This window comes from Apium graveolens, chromosome 6 (assembly GCF_009905375.1).
Source record: "Apium graveolens cultivar Ventura chromosome 6, ASM990537v1, whole genome shotgun sequence".
In the NCBI taxonomy this organism is placed as follows: Eukaryota; Viridiplantae; Streptophyta; class Magnoliopsida; order Apiales; family Apiaceae; genus Apium; species Apium graveolens.
Genome location: NC_133652.1, coordinates 203,504,560 through 203,521,654, shown reverse-complemented (window position 1 = coordinate 203,521,654; position 17,095 = coordinate 203,504,560). Strand labels below are relative to the sequence as shown.

Genomic DNA, 17,095 nt, shown 5'->3' with positions numbered 1-17,095 from the left:
GCAAATTTTGCGATATATTGAAGCATGCTGATATGGTATATATATGCATGCCTATTTTGTATTCTTGCCATATATATCTGTTGGTTCAGTTGATAATACCTATGCTAGAGAATAGCGGTAATTTGCATATACCCTTAGTATAGGGACCCAAGGTGAAAACATTTTCTAAAACCGGGAGTCGAGGATCCCGAGTAGATTTTATATATATATATTTATATATATATATGGTTATAGTTTTCAAAACTATTAATCGAATAAGGTTTATTCGATAACTTTATTTATTTATTGAATATTATTTCGAATATTCATTCGAGGACTTATGACTCCTTTATATTATTTATTGAATATTACTTGGATATTCATTTGAGGATGTATGACTCCTTTATTTTATTTAATGAATATTATTTATAATATTCATTCGAGGTATTATGACTCAGCTTATTATTTAATGAATATTATTTCGAATATTCATTCGAGGGCTTATGACTCAGCTTATTTATTTATTGAATATTATTTCGAATATTCATTCGAGGGCTTATGACTCAGCTTATTTATTTATTGAATATTATTTCGAATATTTATTCGAGGGCTTATGACTCAGCTTATTTTATTTATTGAATATTATTTGAATATTCATTTGAGGATCTCTGACTCCGATTATTTGCTGAGATATATTCTTTATTTTATTAAAGAATAAGGTGTCGATAATCAAACTCACTTTTGATTATTCAAATAAAGATAGTACTTTCGTATAGGTATATTTTTGGTTATTTAATATTCATTTCAAGTATAAGTGTTAAAACTTCTACTTCAATTATTTTTATAAAGATTATTCTTTATGGAAATATTATTTAAATAATAATATTCAGATATTTTCTAATATATTGGGACTGATTTATTTTGTTAAATCAGCATCACTCCAAACATTCTTAAAAATGTTTTGCGAGTCTTCAAAATGATTTTTAAAAGTTAGAGCGGATCCCAAAACTCATTTTTATATTTAAGATCCTGCTTTCGAAGGGGATTTAAATACTCGCTCAAAACCTGAGGGATCCGGCTCTGTGGTGTGTTTTATATTCGCAACAAGATTGTTGTTTTGTTAAATGAATTGATAACTTACCCAACACTCGGGAAGTAAAATTCTTGGAACAAGTTAATCCATTAACAGGCATCTCCTAGGAAATATCGGTGAGTTCTCCTTTCCAACTAGATACGACTTCTTGGTGGAGCCGTATCAACAAGTTTCTACTTGGGGAAAGGGGGAACGAGCTTTACGTTTCAGAGTCATGGATTTCATCTGAACTAGGAGTGGTGTAAGTGGTCGAGTGGCGCCGGCCCAGCCTTATTATATTGGCCCAAATGGCCTGGAAGTTCCGCTAAGGCGGTCCATTCCTTAGGAGTTCTGTGTTCGGTTGACAAGTAAATCCGACAGGTTCTCCTCTACATGTAGAAAATGGTGGGGTTGCACTACTACGACTGATCATCGTAAGTGGTCTTCCTGGCGCGGCAAACTCCCGTAATGAGTTCATCATCCAATTGGATATTTCTGCAACACTACCCAGAGCACTTCGATAGAAAGGCTACGGTTGGGCGATTGTTGAGTGTTGGCAGGGTCAAGTTTTCAAAATGATGTTTGCATCAAATGAAGTATCTCATAACTTCATTTTATTTTGATGATATTTTAAAGGTTGAATCTATTCAAGTATTATCTTGTAGTCTCATCTATGTGATGAACTTTTGAACTAATTATAACTTGAACGGTGGTAGTTCAAGTAGTATTTGGAAAAGATATAAGTATATTGGAGTATCTTGTAACTTCATCTTTTAAACTTATATCTAGTAAATGATTATCTTATGCATGACAAAGATTTTCAGAAAAACGTTGAGACAAGGTTAGATATATGAGATCACCTTGCAACGGTATTTTTATACAGTTATATACTGGAACTCTGTGTGTATTATGCATGGAAGAGGACTTCCAATATTTTGAAAAGTATATATATATATATATATACTGAATATTTTGCGACTTCATCGTATTAAGATATCTACTTGGTTCATTTCTTCTTAACCAAGACTTTCTTGAGTACTATGAGAATGCTCATATATTGTAAGTTATTATAAATATTATTTTGGTGGGCTTGCTGCTCACCCTTACTTTCTTTTTTCATCACACAACATCAGATAGGCAAGATGAACAGGACCAAGCTCCCAATTCGTGAGCGGATAGGAAACGTTCCGCAGTTTCCTATAGGCGTTGATGTCGCTGTAGCTGAGGTAGGAACTACCAATAGGCTAGGCTTTCAACTTTTGATGTATCAGATTATGTATATTTATGAATTGTAATAATGGCAAAGAAATGTAAATTTATTCAGAAAACCTTTTAAGGTGTATTGGCAGATAATTGTGGAATAAAATGACTTGTGATTATTTTTGGATGTTCATCTCTGAGACTATAACGTGTGGTGTGTGTGTTTATTGTGGGGTCACAGTACAGAGTAGTTGATTAATTATTAAGATTGGGTGTTATTAAGAGAAATGGAACTCGTGACAACCCAGATCCCCTACCCCGGATTTGGGGGTGTTACATTCTGCTGCTGTAGTGTAGACTTATATTCAATTAAAATGTGTGGCTGAAATTGAGCCTACAAATTAATTGAATCAATTAATAAAGATGTGGCTGAGAAGTGAGAGGGCTTGCTAACCTGCGACTAACAAAAACAAATAACTAGCGATTAGGATTCTTTATTTAATTTCACAACCTGCGACCATCAAAAACAATCAACCTGATTTCTCTTATTACCAACTTGCGACTAGTTTCTTTCTTAACTTTACTGGCGACTAACAAATGATTTCCTTGTTTTTGTTTTTCCTTTTTCCTTTTTCCTTTTTGTTTTCTTTTTGTTTTATTTTCTTTTTCTATTTTATTTTTTTTATTTTCTTTTTTTCTTTTCTTTTTCTTTTGTTTTGTTTTGTTTTTTTTCTTTTCTTTTTCCCTTTTTTCTTTTATTTAAGTTTAAAATGTAACTAAATTAATTTATAAAATAAACTTAAATATAACTTATATAAATAAACTAATTTAGATTTATAAAATAAACTTATTTAAAGTTTATAAAATAAATCATTTTAAGTTTATTAAATAAATTATATTAAAGTCCATTAAATAAATTTATTTAATTTACCAATTAAACTTTGAGCTTCGTCAGTCACTCGAGCTGTTTGGATGTATACCCCGCATACCTCTTCTCGTACTTTAACATATAAACGTTCAATCCAAGTACGTTCCTCAACTTAACAATTCTTCTAAAAATAATACCCAGATTCCTTTCACGAGATATTGACACCTAGTGCAACTGGTCTGGTTCACATACGACTAACCCCGATTCGTATTATAGCCTTGATTACATTGTTAAGCTTGCAACAACTTTATCGCTTCGAACACTGACTGTCAATAAACAAATGTACTTTCATTGGAATCCTTTCTGGTACTTTAGACAACGTCTTCATTGCTACTACAATCTTGAATACTTCATTCACTATTCTTCACCGACGCTTGAACATATAAATGAACTCTTGTCAGTGAGTATAACTTCCAGACTGCAGTTGCTTCTTCAACCTCTGCCTATACCCTATCTTCAATTCTTCATATTCCTATGCTTTGAACACTATCTATCTTCAATCAATGCTAATACACTGAAATCTTTTAGTAGCACTTATACACTGAATCTTTAACAGTTCTGAAACCTTGAAAGTCTTTAATCTTTATGCTTCACTGAGGCATGATCATATTAATGAACTTCTTTCAGTGACTTGTAAACAGACTTCAAGCCTTCTTCTAATCTTCTGATTCTTTGTATTTTCCTTGTCTTCATTTCTTCTGATTTCTTGTGTAGACGTAGTATTATTAACCTGTCATGGTTCTAGTGTTGTTCTCGTATTAAGTTATCACGTAACTGTTTATACAGCTATGCAGTCTCACCAACAGACCGTTATCAGATACATGCCCTTCTCTTCCACCGGTGTTAGCTATATTACCTCATGTTGTGACGACTGCACCATTGCGAGCTATTCCACCCCTTTGTATGAGATCACCTATTCGAGGACCCCCACCTGCTGATTCTGAATCCACTGGGCATTCAGTTGCGGGTTCATCTTTCCAGTTTACTCCACACCATGTTCCGTATTATCGGTATGAGGCTCTTCTTTTGGAGCGAGAGGCCATGTTGGCATAGATTCAAGAGCTACAACACATCGTGAGGACCATAGATGTTGATAGGAGTGAGAGGGAGTTTCGGGATGAGATTCATGTGACCCGGAGGGTAGTTGAGGCTAGATTGTATAGAGCTACTTGTGAATATGCGGCCCTCGGTGCTCTTCTAGGGTGGGCCAGAGAGGTGTTAAAGGATCTTGTGAGGCTTGGTGGACCATAGTTTCCATGAAGCTAGATGACAGAGATGTTGTGGAAGTTGTTATATGTATATTAGTGTATAGTGTGTATCAGCAGACTTTTGGTTTGTATATATAGACTAGACTTGTTGACTAGTGTATAGGCCTGTTGTACCTTTTTGCTTTTATTGAAGCATTTTCACGCTTGTACTACCAAACTTTGATATATATATATATCAATACCTTTCCTTTTCCAGCATTGTCATTTACATTACTGCACCTGTTTTATCTTACTTTATTTATTGCACCTGTTATAAACTCTTATGATAACATGTGCCCTATCCCCTTGATTGTATACATTCTGTAAAGAAGCATGCCATTTAATTAGTTCAACAATTATAAAAGTTTTCAAAAAGGGATATTTCTATTTGTCAAAAACTTTTCATAAAAAGGATTTGATTTAAAGGCTAAATAAGTTGTTTGATTCTTTATAGAAAATGCCTCCCAGAAGAAATACCCGTTCTACCAACTAGAATGAAGAAACTAACAACAACAACCAAGAAAACAATAACCAGAATTCCAATCCAGGTCCCATAGACCCAGCTCTAGCCCAGATTCTTCAGATGTTGGATCAACAAACAATCAACCCGACTCAACAACAACAGAGACAAGCTAATCCCCAGGTAACTTTTAAGACTTTTCAAGCGGTGAATCCACCGGAATTCAAAGGTTCTTTAGATTCAATTGAAGGAAGAGTTTGGTTAAAAGAGATTGAGAAATCATTCGCTTTAGTCAAGGTGAGAGAGGAACAGAAAACTGAGTTTCCAAGTTACTATTTGAAGAATGAAGCCAACTACTGGTGGGAAACTGTTAGGACATTTGAAGGTACAGATGTTATTACTTGGGATAGATTCATTGAACTGTTTCTAGAGAAGTATGTCAGTAGCAGATTATGAAAGTAAGTTTGAGGAATTGTCTATGTTTGTACCATCATATGTAGATACTGATAGGAAGAAAGCTATGAGATTTCAGCAAGGTCTTAAGCTATGGATCAGAGGGAAGGTAGTTATATTTGAGTTGGACATGTATGCAGGAGTTGTATAGAAGGCTATGATTGCGGAGACAGAAAGTGAAATGTCACAAAAGGAGAAGGAGAGTAAAAGAAGAGGAAGTTTGAAGGAAATGAAGGCCAGTCACAAGCAGGAAAGTTTCCAAATTTTAATCAGAAGACAGGCAAGTTTCAACCTGTAAGGAATTTTAATTTCAAAAAGAAAAATATAGGTGATGGAGGACAAGGCAACCGTCCAGCCACTGGGAACCAGGCAAATCAGCAGAGGCTAGCTTTACCAGAATGCCAGGTATGCGGAAAGAAATATGGAGAATTTTGCAATAAGTTAAATGTGGTTTGTTATAGATGCAACCGGAAGGGGCACTATTCAAGGGAGTGCCATAATCAACCAACCAGAGAGCCAGCAAATAAGGATCAATCTACCAAGAATCAAGCGGGCAAGGTTCCATCAATTTGGTTTACATGCTTCAAGTGTGGAAAGCCAGGACATATAGCAAGGGATTGTAAAACACCAGCCCCAGTCAGTAATGCGTTAAGAATTTTGGAATCTACTACAGCAGTGAATGAACCTCCTAGAGCTAGAGTTTATGATATATCTGTAAAGGATGCTATTCGGGACACTGATATTGTGGCAGGTACGCTTACTACGAATTATTTATGTGCCAAAGTGTTAGTAGAGTCGGGAGCAACTCGATCATTTATTTCTCAAGATTTTGTTGATAAGTTAAATTTTTAAATAAAATTATGACTGTAGAATTAACAAATCAAGAGCATGTATCTGTTAACCAAGTGTGTAGGGACTGTGAGAATGAGATTTCTGGTGATAAATTATATGCTAATTTGATACCATTTAAGTTAAGAGAATTTGACTTCATTCTAAGAATGGACTGGCTATCTAAGCACGATGCTCAGATAGACTGTCGTAACAAGAAGATTTTTTTAAAGACACCGGACGAGAAAGCAGTGACGTTTAAGGGTTAAAGGTAATTAAAGAAGTTCTTAACGATGATTCAAGCTAAGAAGCTAATGTGACAAGGATGCGAGCATTTTTTTGCTTATGTGATAGATAGAAATCAGGAGCCAGCAAAACTCGGAGATATTCCAGTAGTCAATGAATTTCCAGACGTGTTCCCAGACGAGTTATCAGGACTTCCTTCAGACAAAGAAATTGAGTTTACAATCGACTTAGCACCTGGAACGGAACTAGTATCTAAGGTCCCGTACAGAATGCCGCCCATTGAAATGAAGGAGTTAGCAAAGCAATTGCAAGAGTTGTTAGAAAAAGGAGTGATTAGACTCAGTGTGTCCCCGTGAGGTGCATCGATGTTAGTTTTTAAGAAGAAGGGTGAAAGCATGAGATTATGCATCAACTATCCAGAACTCAACAAACTTACTATCAAGATCAAGTATCCACTACCTCGAATTGATGATTTGTTTGACCAATTAAAAGGAGCAAAGTATTTCTCTAAGATTGATCTGAGATCCGGATATCACCAATTAAAGATTAAACCTGAAGATATACAAAAGACAGCTTTCAAAATAAGGTATGGTCATTATGAATTCTTAGTGATGTCTTTTGGACTGACCTATGCCTCAGTAGCGTTTATGGACTTGATGAACAGAATTTTCAAGGAATATTTGGACAAGTTTGTCATTGTGTTTATTAACGATATTTTAATCTACTCTAAGTCAACAGAAGACCATGAGGAGCATTTAAGGATATCTTTGGAAATTTTAAGAAATGAGAAGTTGTATGCTAAATTTTCAAAGTGTGAGTTTTGGTTACTGTTAGGACGTTAACATGCGCTAATAATACACGCAAGTATATGCGTTCGCAAGTAGTATAAGATTTAGATCAATTCGTTCCCACAGAGACTCTTTGGTTAATTTAAGAATATGCACCTATGCAACAATGATATGGTTATTATCCAATGCTAAGACAAATAACCAGTTAAGATTGTTTATAACTAAGAATTAAACTAACAATTATAACTAAGAGAACAAGAATGGTTGAATTAATATATATGAAAAACATGGGATCCTAACTTCATTAAATTTTTCATCCAATAGCCTTTGTGTTTTAACCTTAGCATGTAATGGTGATGACACTAATCAGATAACATGAAACTAGTAAACACCAACTTTCGTTGTACGAATACCCTACTACCAAGCATCCACATAAGAGATAGAAGTTGAATAGAAACCAATTATTCTGGTCCTTATATGTCTATAAGAATTGAAAATATAATGGTTTAATGCGAAAGTTATCTATCGTGATTACATAGGGAAAGTAAGATGGTTAAAATTACCTACGGATCATGCATAACAATAACACATGAACCTATGCTAGCATGACAAGTTCTAAATCTCTATATTCACTGTCGCTTCAATAGAGATTAACACGTTATCTTATATGTTAGCTACGCACATAAGACGAATAAGCACAACCAATACTAGGATATCCATCAATCACCACACACCAAGATATTGAAACAATATAACTAAAGAAATCCATAAATAAATCCGCTAGAACCCCATGATAACGATTTGTTCATAATCGAACTCATCATCACCATGGGTTCTAATGAAAGCATGATAATAAACAATATAAGAGTACTAGGGTTCAAAGAAAAATCGAAAACAAGCATCCAAGTATCGCCTAAATCAAAGAAAATAAAAGTTTTTTTCTCCGTAGCCGTCTCGTGCTCTCTAGGTCTTCTTATTGCTCTCCCGGGTCTCCTTGGCGTTGAAAACGTCTTTTTATTGATATATATAGTCTCCAGGATGACCATGACCCTTAATATCTTTAATTTCTACTAAAATCAGGATTCTGGGGATAAAATCGGGGTGGGGAGGCCGCGCTGATTGCGGGGCGGCCGTGCTGTTTTGGCAAGAAATCAGCGCGGGCGCGCTGGTTTTGGGGGCGGCCGCGCCTGACTTCTGGACTTTTCTGCAGATTCTTCTTTTGGCCATATCTGGAGTTCTATCGTCAGAATTAGGCGATTCAACTGCCCACGCGAAGCTAACGAGATTTTTTACAACTTGAGAATGGCCTAGTCTTCCGATTCTGATCTTTTTTTAGCATATTTCTTTGAAAAGCTTCTTTCTTCATTTAACTGATGCCTGAAATGCACATACACAAAAACACATAAAAATACCAACAACTTGAGTCCAAAACACCAACTTAAGCCTGAAATAAAGCATTCCAAGTAGATATAAAATCCACTTATCAGTTACATGAAATTCAGTTCTTAGGACACATAGTCAGTAATGAAGGAATCAAAATGGACCCAGCGAAGGTTGAAGCTATTACGAATTGGGAAAGGCCAAAATCACCAACATAAGTGAGAAGTTTCTTGGGATTAGCAGGATATTATCGGAAATTTGTTCAAGATTTCTCGAAGATTGCGACACCTTTGATGAAGCTTACTGATAAGTGGATTTTATATCTACTTGGAATGCTTCATTACAATCTTAAGTTGGTTTTTTGGACTCAAGTTGTTGGTATTTTGATATGTTTTTATGTTATTGCATTTCAGGAAGTAGTTGGAGGAAGAAAGAAGATTTTCAAAGAAATATTCTGAAAAGAGATCAGAATTGGAAGCCTAGGCCATTCTCAAGTTGTAGAGAATCTCGTTAGCTTTGCGTGGGAAGTTGAATCGCCTAATTCTGACGAGCACAACTCAAGCTACGTCCAAAAGAAGAATTGTCAGAAAATTTCCAGAAAGCCAGCACGGCCGTGCCAGAACCAGCATGCACCGTGCTCCAGAAATCACTATTCCGGCGTGGCTGCGCCCGAACATAGCGCGCCCGTGCCCTGTGTCTGCACCAAAATTCTGGTTTTAGTCGAAATTGAAGATTTTGAGAGTCCTGGTCATCCCGGAGCCTATATATATCAATAAAAAGATGTTTTCAATAACAAGGAGCGAGGGGACAACAATAAGAAGACCTAGAGAGCACGAGACGGCTATGGAGAAGAAGACTTTTGTTTTCTTAATATAGTTGATACTTAGATGCTTGTTTTCGATTTGTCTTTGAACCCTAATACTCTTATATTGTTTATTATCATGTTTTCATTGGAACCCATGGTGACGATGAGTTTGGTTATGAACTAATCATTATCGTGGGGTTCTAACGGATTTACTTATGGATTTCTATAGTTAATTTATTTCTATATCTTGGTGTGTGGTGATTTATTGATATCCTAGTATTGGTTGTGCTTATTCGTCTTATGTGCGTAGCTAACATATAAGATAGCGTGTTAATCTCTATTGAAGCGAAAGTGAATGTAGAAGTTTAGAACTTGCCATAGTAGCATAGATTCATGTATTTGTTATGCATGAATTATAGGTAATTTTAACCATATTACTTGCCCTATGTAATCATAATAGATAACTTGGTCATTAAACCTTTATGTTGTCAAATTCTATAGACATATATGGTCTCAACATAATTGGTGTATATTGAGCTTCTATCTCTTTTGTGGATGTCTGGTAGTAGGGTATCCATACATCGAAAGTTGGCATGTACTAGTTTTGTGTTATCTGATTAGTTGTCATCACCATTACATGCTAATGTTAAGAACAATGACTTTGAATGAAGTAATAATGAAGTTAGAATCCCATGTTTGTCTCATATAATTTATTCAATCACTTTTATTCTTAGTTAATTGCATGTTAGTTTAATCTTAGTTATAAATATCTCAACTTGTTATTATCTTAGTATTGAGCGATAGCCATACCATTGTTTCATAGGTGCATAATCTTAAGTTAACTAAAAAGAGTCTCTGTGGGTATGAATCTGATTTATATCTTATACTACTTGCGAACGCGTATACTTGTGTGTAATTTAGTGTGTATTTTCGTCCTAACAAGTTTTTGGTGCCGCTGCCGGGGAACTCAGTGTTATTTTTTAGTTTATGTGCTTGGCATCAGTGGTCGTTAAAGTTCACTGACTTGAATTCTTTTACTTTTACGGTTACTTGTGTGTGTTTCAGGTACTCTAGCAATTTTTGCAATGGGAGAACTAGCAGCAACGAAAGCGTTGATGGATTATTCTTAACCAAAGATCAATGACATTAAATCTAGCATTGTCAGGCCAGCTATCGCAGCTAATACCTTTGAGATCAAGGCTGGCATAATTCAGATGGTACAGAATTCAGTCCAGTTTGGGGTTCTCCAACAGGAGACTCAAATATGCACATTAGAGATTTCATCGAGATCTGTGACACTTTCAAGTTCAACAATGTTTTTGAAGATACTATAAGCTGAGGCTTTTCCCATTCTCTCTGAGGGACAAGGCTAAGTACTGTTTGCATTCTCTACCAGCAGGTTTTATCACTACTTGGGAAGATCTTGCTCAAAAGTTTGTTACTAAATTCTTCCCTATGGCGAAAATAGCTGCACTCAGGATTGCTCTTACTCAGTTTACGCAGAAATCGGGAGAAACTCTATGTGAAGCTTGGGAGTGCAACAAGGGATTCTTAGGAAGTGTCCTCATCATGGCATGCCTGATTGGATGATTATCAATTGTTTTTGCAATGGTTTGGGGGCACAGTCTAGACCCATGTTTGATGCAGCATTAGGTGGAGCATTATGGGCAAAGAGCTATGAGAAATCTTATGATCTAATTGAACTGATGTCTGCTAATGAATATCAGTATCCAACTCAGAGATTGCCACAAGGTAAGGTAGCAGGAGTTCATGAACTGGATACAGCTACGGCTATCACTGCTCAACTAAAGGCGTTATCTATGAAGATCGATTTTCTGGCTAGCTATGGTGTTAATCAGATAACCAGTGTTTGTGAGATGTGTGCAGGTTCACATGCGACGGAGCAATGCGCTATATCTAGTAAATCAGCTTAGTTTGTGAGCAACTTTCAGAGATCGCAGCAACCAGTTCCAGACACTTATCATCATGACAACTGGAATCATCCTAACTTCAGCTGGAGCAACAATCAGAATGCGATGCAACAGCCAGCAGTTTGGAAACAAGCAATTCAATTCTCCTGGTTTTTAGCATCAATTTGCCCCAAGAAAACAACTCCAACTTAACAACAAACTCATGGTGCAGGTCAATCTTCGAATGAAAAATATGAATTGGAGGAGTTGAGGCTTATGTGCAAAAACCAGGCTCTTATATGCCAAAGCCAGGCTGTTTCTATCAAGATTCTGGAGAACCAGATAGGGCAAATTGCTAGCGTATTATTGAATCGACTACCAGGAACGCTTTTGAGTGATACAGAAGCCAATCCCGGCAAGAGGAAAGTTAACGAACAAGTGAACGCCATCACCTTGAGACCCGAAAAGGTCGCAAGCACCCAAATTCAGCAAGACAAAGAGTATGAAAACTTTGTCCAGAATGCAGGTGCATCTGCACCCTTGCCAATTCCAGAGAATGAGATTGTAGCTGAAAAAGTGGTGCAGAAGGATGCCGAGGTGGAATCAAGGAAGAAAACTGTGGAACACACTCCTTCTAAGGGTAATACAGGAGAGAAACAGGTCTATCATCCACCTCATTTTCCTAAGAGGCTGTAGAAGCAGAAGTTGGATAAGTAATTTGCTAAGTTTCTAGAGGTGTTGAAGAAACTTCATATCAAGATACATTTCACTGAAGCTCTTGAACAGATGCCTAGCTATGTGAAGTTTATGAAAAATATTCTCTCTCAGAAAGTGAAGCTCGATGACTTAGAGACCGTTGCTCTTACGGAGGAATGCAGTGCAGTTCTGCAACAGAAATTGCCTCTGAAGCTTAAGGATCCTGGAAGTTTCACTATTCCTTGTATTATTGGAAACTTGTCGTTCGATAAATGTTTGTATGATTTGGGAGCTACCATCAATCTGATGCCCTTGTCTATCTTCAAGAAGCTTAGTCTACCTGATCCGAAACCGACATACATGTCATTGCAACTAGTTGATCGTTCCATCATTTATCCGCGAGGAATAGTGGATGATGTCTTGGTTAAGGTAGACAAACTCATCTTCCCTGCTGATTTTGTAATTCTAGATTTCGAGGAAGATAAGAAGATTCCCATCATCTTGGAAAGACCATTCTTGACTACAGGCCAAACTATGATTGATGTGCAAAAAGGAGAGCTTACGATGAAGGCTCAAGATCAGAAGGTCACTTTTAGTGTGTCCAAGGCAATAAAGTTACCCATAGATAAAGAGCAGTGCTTTAAAGTAGAGTGGGTCGACTCTGTCATGAATTTGGAGCTTGAGCAATTTCCAAAGTCAGATACCTTAGAGAGAGCCTTAATAGGGGAATCAGTTATTGAAGATGAAGAAGGAGCAGAGCAACTACAGGATTTAAATGCACCTCCGTGGAAGAGGAAGTTGGATGGATTTGATTCTCTTGGGTTAGCAGAGCTGAAAATTTCTCAAGAGCGTCTCGAACCGTCGATTGAACAAGCTCCCACACTTGAGCTCAACCCACTGCCAGATCACTTGAGTTATATATACTTAGGTGCACCCCCTGACAAGGGGTTGGAATATATTTATGATAATCTAAAGGGTGACCGCCCGGTTCCTCCCGTGCTTACAGAGTGTCCCTCACGTGCACCACAGACAGTTGATAGGTTTGGTCTTGGTGATGCGCAGTATAGAAGGTTGATTCGGCGTATTGAGGCCATGCATGACATCCACCGACATTTTCTGAATATTTGACACACGCTCTCGGTACTGTTTTCCGAGACACTAGTATCGAGGTTGATTGGCCACCTGATCCTCCACCCGAAGAGGGGGATCTTCCCGCTAACTAGGTATGGCTGAAATCCTTATTATTACCTTCAATGAGGACATTTAAAGTTTTAAGTTTGGGGGTGATAATGTAAGGATTAGTTTTTGTATGTCCATATAGATTCATGTTGCATGTGTAGTTGTATTTCCTTCATTTTTTGCATGATTGTTCATATAGGACATATTTATTTATGTTTTTATGTGAGTTCATATAGTTGCATGTGCATGTATTTAACATGATCCCTTAGGTTGAGCTATTTCTGATTGATAAGGTGATGTTAATTTGAGTGTGGTGATGACAAATAGAGGGTTGTTTAAGTCTAATGAATTGATTTGCATGCCCAAAAAAAAATCACAAGTCTTATAGGTTGCTTTCGAACTAGATCATGATCATACTTATTTATTTGTTGAGATTTAATCAATTTGGTTATATTTAGAATTTTTACTATTCTCGTAATGACGTAAAAACACTGATTTTTAAACTGGAGAAAAACTTGGATTTCATTGCTAGTTGTGAATAAGGTTAGGCGTCAAATGGCTAGTAGCCGACTAATAATTTATGAGTAGTCTAGGGTTGAATGAGATGGAACTAAACGCACTCATTCAGAAATTTGTGAAAAGGAAAAAAAAGTATGTATTTATGCATAATTGATCAAGAGTGAGCTCTATAATATTCGAGCAATTAATATCTAGGGGACTTTGTGCCTAGTGACCTAAGGCTTTGATAGTCTGAGATCCGCTAACTTAACGCTCGATACATGGATATTATTGTATAAGTCTTTTGGGACCTCATCATTGCACGATCAAATAAGCATTTTTGTTATGTGTTATGTGTTCAATAATAGCATGAATCCTTGTATAACTCTAGTAAAATGAAGGTATTATGAGTCATTATGTGTTTAACGTGTATTCTAACTTGTGATTATTTTGATGATAGATAAGTTATGATTATTGATCTAGTATCGAGAGTATTTCTGTTAAGCATTCCACACACACATGTTCTGGTTTGTAAGTTGATTTGTGAGATTTATTCGAACTCTGTTTTGAGTCATTTCATTCTTAGAGACATTGGCTTATTCATTTGGGTATGCTTATTCTGAGGGGATCGATTGCATTATCATTTAGTTGCATTCAAGTAGTTGCATTCATGCATTAGGTTTGTTTTATAGTTTTTGAGTCTATTTATGCTTGAGAACATGCATCGATTCAAGTTTGGGGGTGTGATAAGTGGATTTTATATCAACTTGGAACACTTCATTACAAGCTTAAGTTGGTGTTTTGGACTCAAGTTATTGGTATTTTTTATATATTTTGTGTTATTGCATTTCAGGAAGTAGTTGGAGTAAGAAAGAAGCTTTTCAAAGAAATATTCTGAAAAGAAATCAGAATTGGAAGCAAAAGTCCTTCTCAAGTTGTATAGAATCTCGTTAACTTCACGTGGGCAGTTGAATCACCTAATTCTGATGAGCAGAACTCAAGATACGACCATAAGAAGAATTGTCAGAAAATTTCCAGAAGGCCAGCGCGGCCGTGCCAGAATCAGCGCGCCCACGCTCCAGAAATCACTATTCCAGCGCGCCCGCGCCCTGTTTCTGCACCAGAATCCTGATTTTAGTCGAAATTGAAGATTTTGAGAGTCCTGGTCATCCCGAATCCTATATATATCAATTAAAAGACGTTTTTAATGACAATGAGAGAGAGGTGAGCAATAAGAAGACATAGAGAGCACAAGACGGCTACGGAGAAGAAGACTTTTATTTTCTTTAATATAGTTGATACTTGGATGCTTGTTTTCGATTTATCTTTGAACCCTAATACTCTTATATTGTTTATTATCATGTTTTCATTGGAACCCATGGTGACGATGAGTTTGGTTATGAACTAATCGTTATCATGGGTTCTAACGGATTTACTTGTGGATTTCTATAGTTAATTTGTTTCAATATCTTGGTGTGTGGTGATTGATTGATATCCTAGTATTGGTTGTGCTTATTCGTCTTATGTGTGTAGCTAACATATAAGATAGAGTCTTAATCTCTATTGAAGCGAAAGTTAATATAGAGGTTTAGAACTTGCCATGCTAGCATAGGTTCATGTATTTGTTATGCATGATTAGTAGGTAATTTTAACCATCTTACTTGCCCTATGTAATCACGATAGATAACTATTTCATTAAACCTTTATGTTGTCAAATTCTATAGACATATAGGGTCTCAACATAAATGGTGTCTATTCAGCTTCTATCTCTTTTGTGGATGTTTGGTAGTAGGGTATTCGTACAACAAAAGTTGGCGTATACTAGTTTCGTGTTATCTGATTATTTGTCTTCACCATTCCATGTTAAGGTTAAGAACAATGACTTTGAATGAAGTAATAATGAAGTTAGAATCCCATTTTTGTCTCGTATAATTTATTCAATCACTTTTATTCTTAGTTAATTGCATGTTAGTTTAATCTTAGTTATAAATATCTCAACTTGTTATTGTCTTAGCATTGAGCGATAGCCATACCATTGTTGCATAGGTGCATAGTCTTAAGTTAACTAAAAAGAGTCTATGTGGATACGAATCTAATTTAGATATTATACTACTTGCGAACGCATATACTTGCATGTAATTTAGCGCGTGTTTTCGTCCTCACACTTACCAGGAAAATGAGAAGTTTACACGGAACAAAAAGTGTGAAGAAATTTTTCAAGAATTGAAGAAGAGACTAATCACGACACCTGTTTTATTACTTCCAGATGATCAAGGAAATTTTGTAATTTATAGTGATGCTTACCATAAGGGATTAGGTTGTGTTTTGATGCAGCATGATAAAGTTATTGAATATGCGTCTAGACAACTGAAACCTCATGAGCAGAAGTATCCTACTCATGACTTAGAACTACCATCAATAGTATTCGCTCTGAAGATTTAGAGATATTATTTATATGGAGAAAAATGTGAGATTTATACGGACCATAAGAGTTTGAAGTACATATTCATGTAAAAGGAACTTAATATGAGACAAAAAAGGTGGTTGAAGTTGATTAAAGACTATGATTGCCGATTAACTATCACCCAGGAAAAGCAAATGTAGTGGAAGACGCATTAAGCAGAAAGGAGAGATTGAATGTGATGACAGTAACCGAGGAGTTATATAAAGAATTTCAGAAGTTGCAATTGGAGGTCAGAATTTGCAAGCCTAACACTACGTGAAAAACTGGAATAGACATCGGTTATTAGCCGATGTAAAAAAAAATCATGACCGATGTCTTCGTCGGTGTAGAGAAAGGTCCCCCCCTTTGACATCGGTTTTTAGCCGATGTAAAACATAGCTTTCCACATCAGTTTTTTTCTAAAAAATGATGTTTATTAAGACTATTAACATCACCCCCGTTTAAAAACTAATGTTAAAGATTAACATAGACATCAGTTTTTAGCCGATGTCTATACTTTACAACGGTTGTTCATTCAACCGATGTTAATACAAATTTTACACATCAATTAGTAACCGATGTAAAAAGTATATAATTTTTCTTAAGGTCAAAGACATCGGTTTTGAACCGTTGTCTAAAGTATATAATTTATGTTAAAATCAAAGACATCGGTTCAAAACCGTTGTTTATTTGATTTAACATCAGTTTGGAATTGCTTTGCCTGATGTTACTGAGTTGTATATACATCAGTTTTGGGTACAAAAGAACACAATATGCCTGTTGTTTTTTATTAGCATAGACATCGGTTTTTACATTTTCAGTGATGTGTATTATTCACATATTCAACTAGCCAAAAATTACCAAGCACAAACCAAACCAATCGCAAACCAGAACTATCAAAACTGAAATTGACTAATCACAAACCAAAACTGAAATACTAAAAGCTTTTTAGCTATATATTAAGCACTAAACAAGCACGGAAA

At 36.0% G+C, this 17,095-nt stretch overlaps 1 non-coding gene across 1 annotated transcript; it reads right to left on the bottom strand.

The window, feature by feature from the left end:
• Positions 1 to 10,856: 10,856 nt before the first annotated feature.
• Positions 10,857 to 10,962, bottom strand: LOC141670045 (small nucleolar RNA R71). Its single transcript, XR_012554295.1, has one exon. It is a non-coding gene; the product is annotated as a small nucleolar RNA R71 (small nucleolar RNA).
• Positions 10,963 to 17,095: the final 6,133 nt, after the last annotated feature.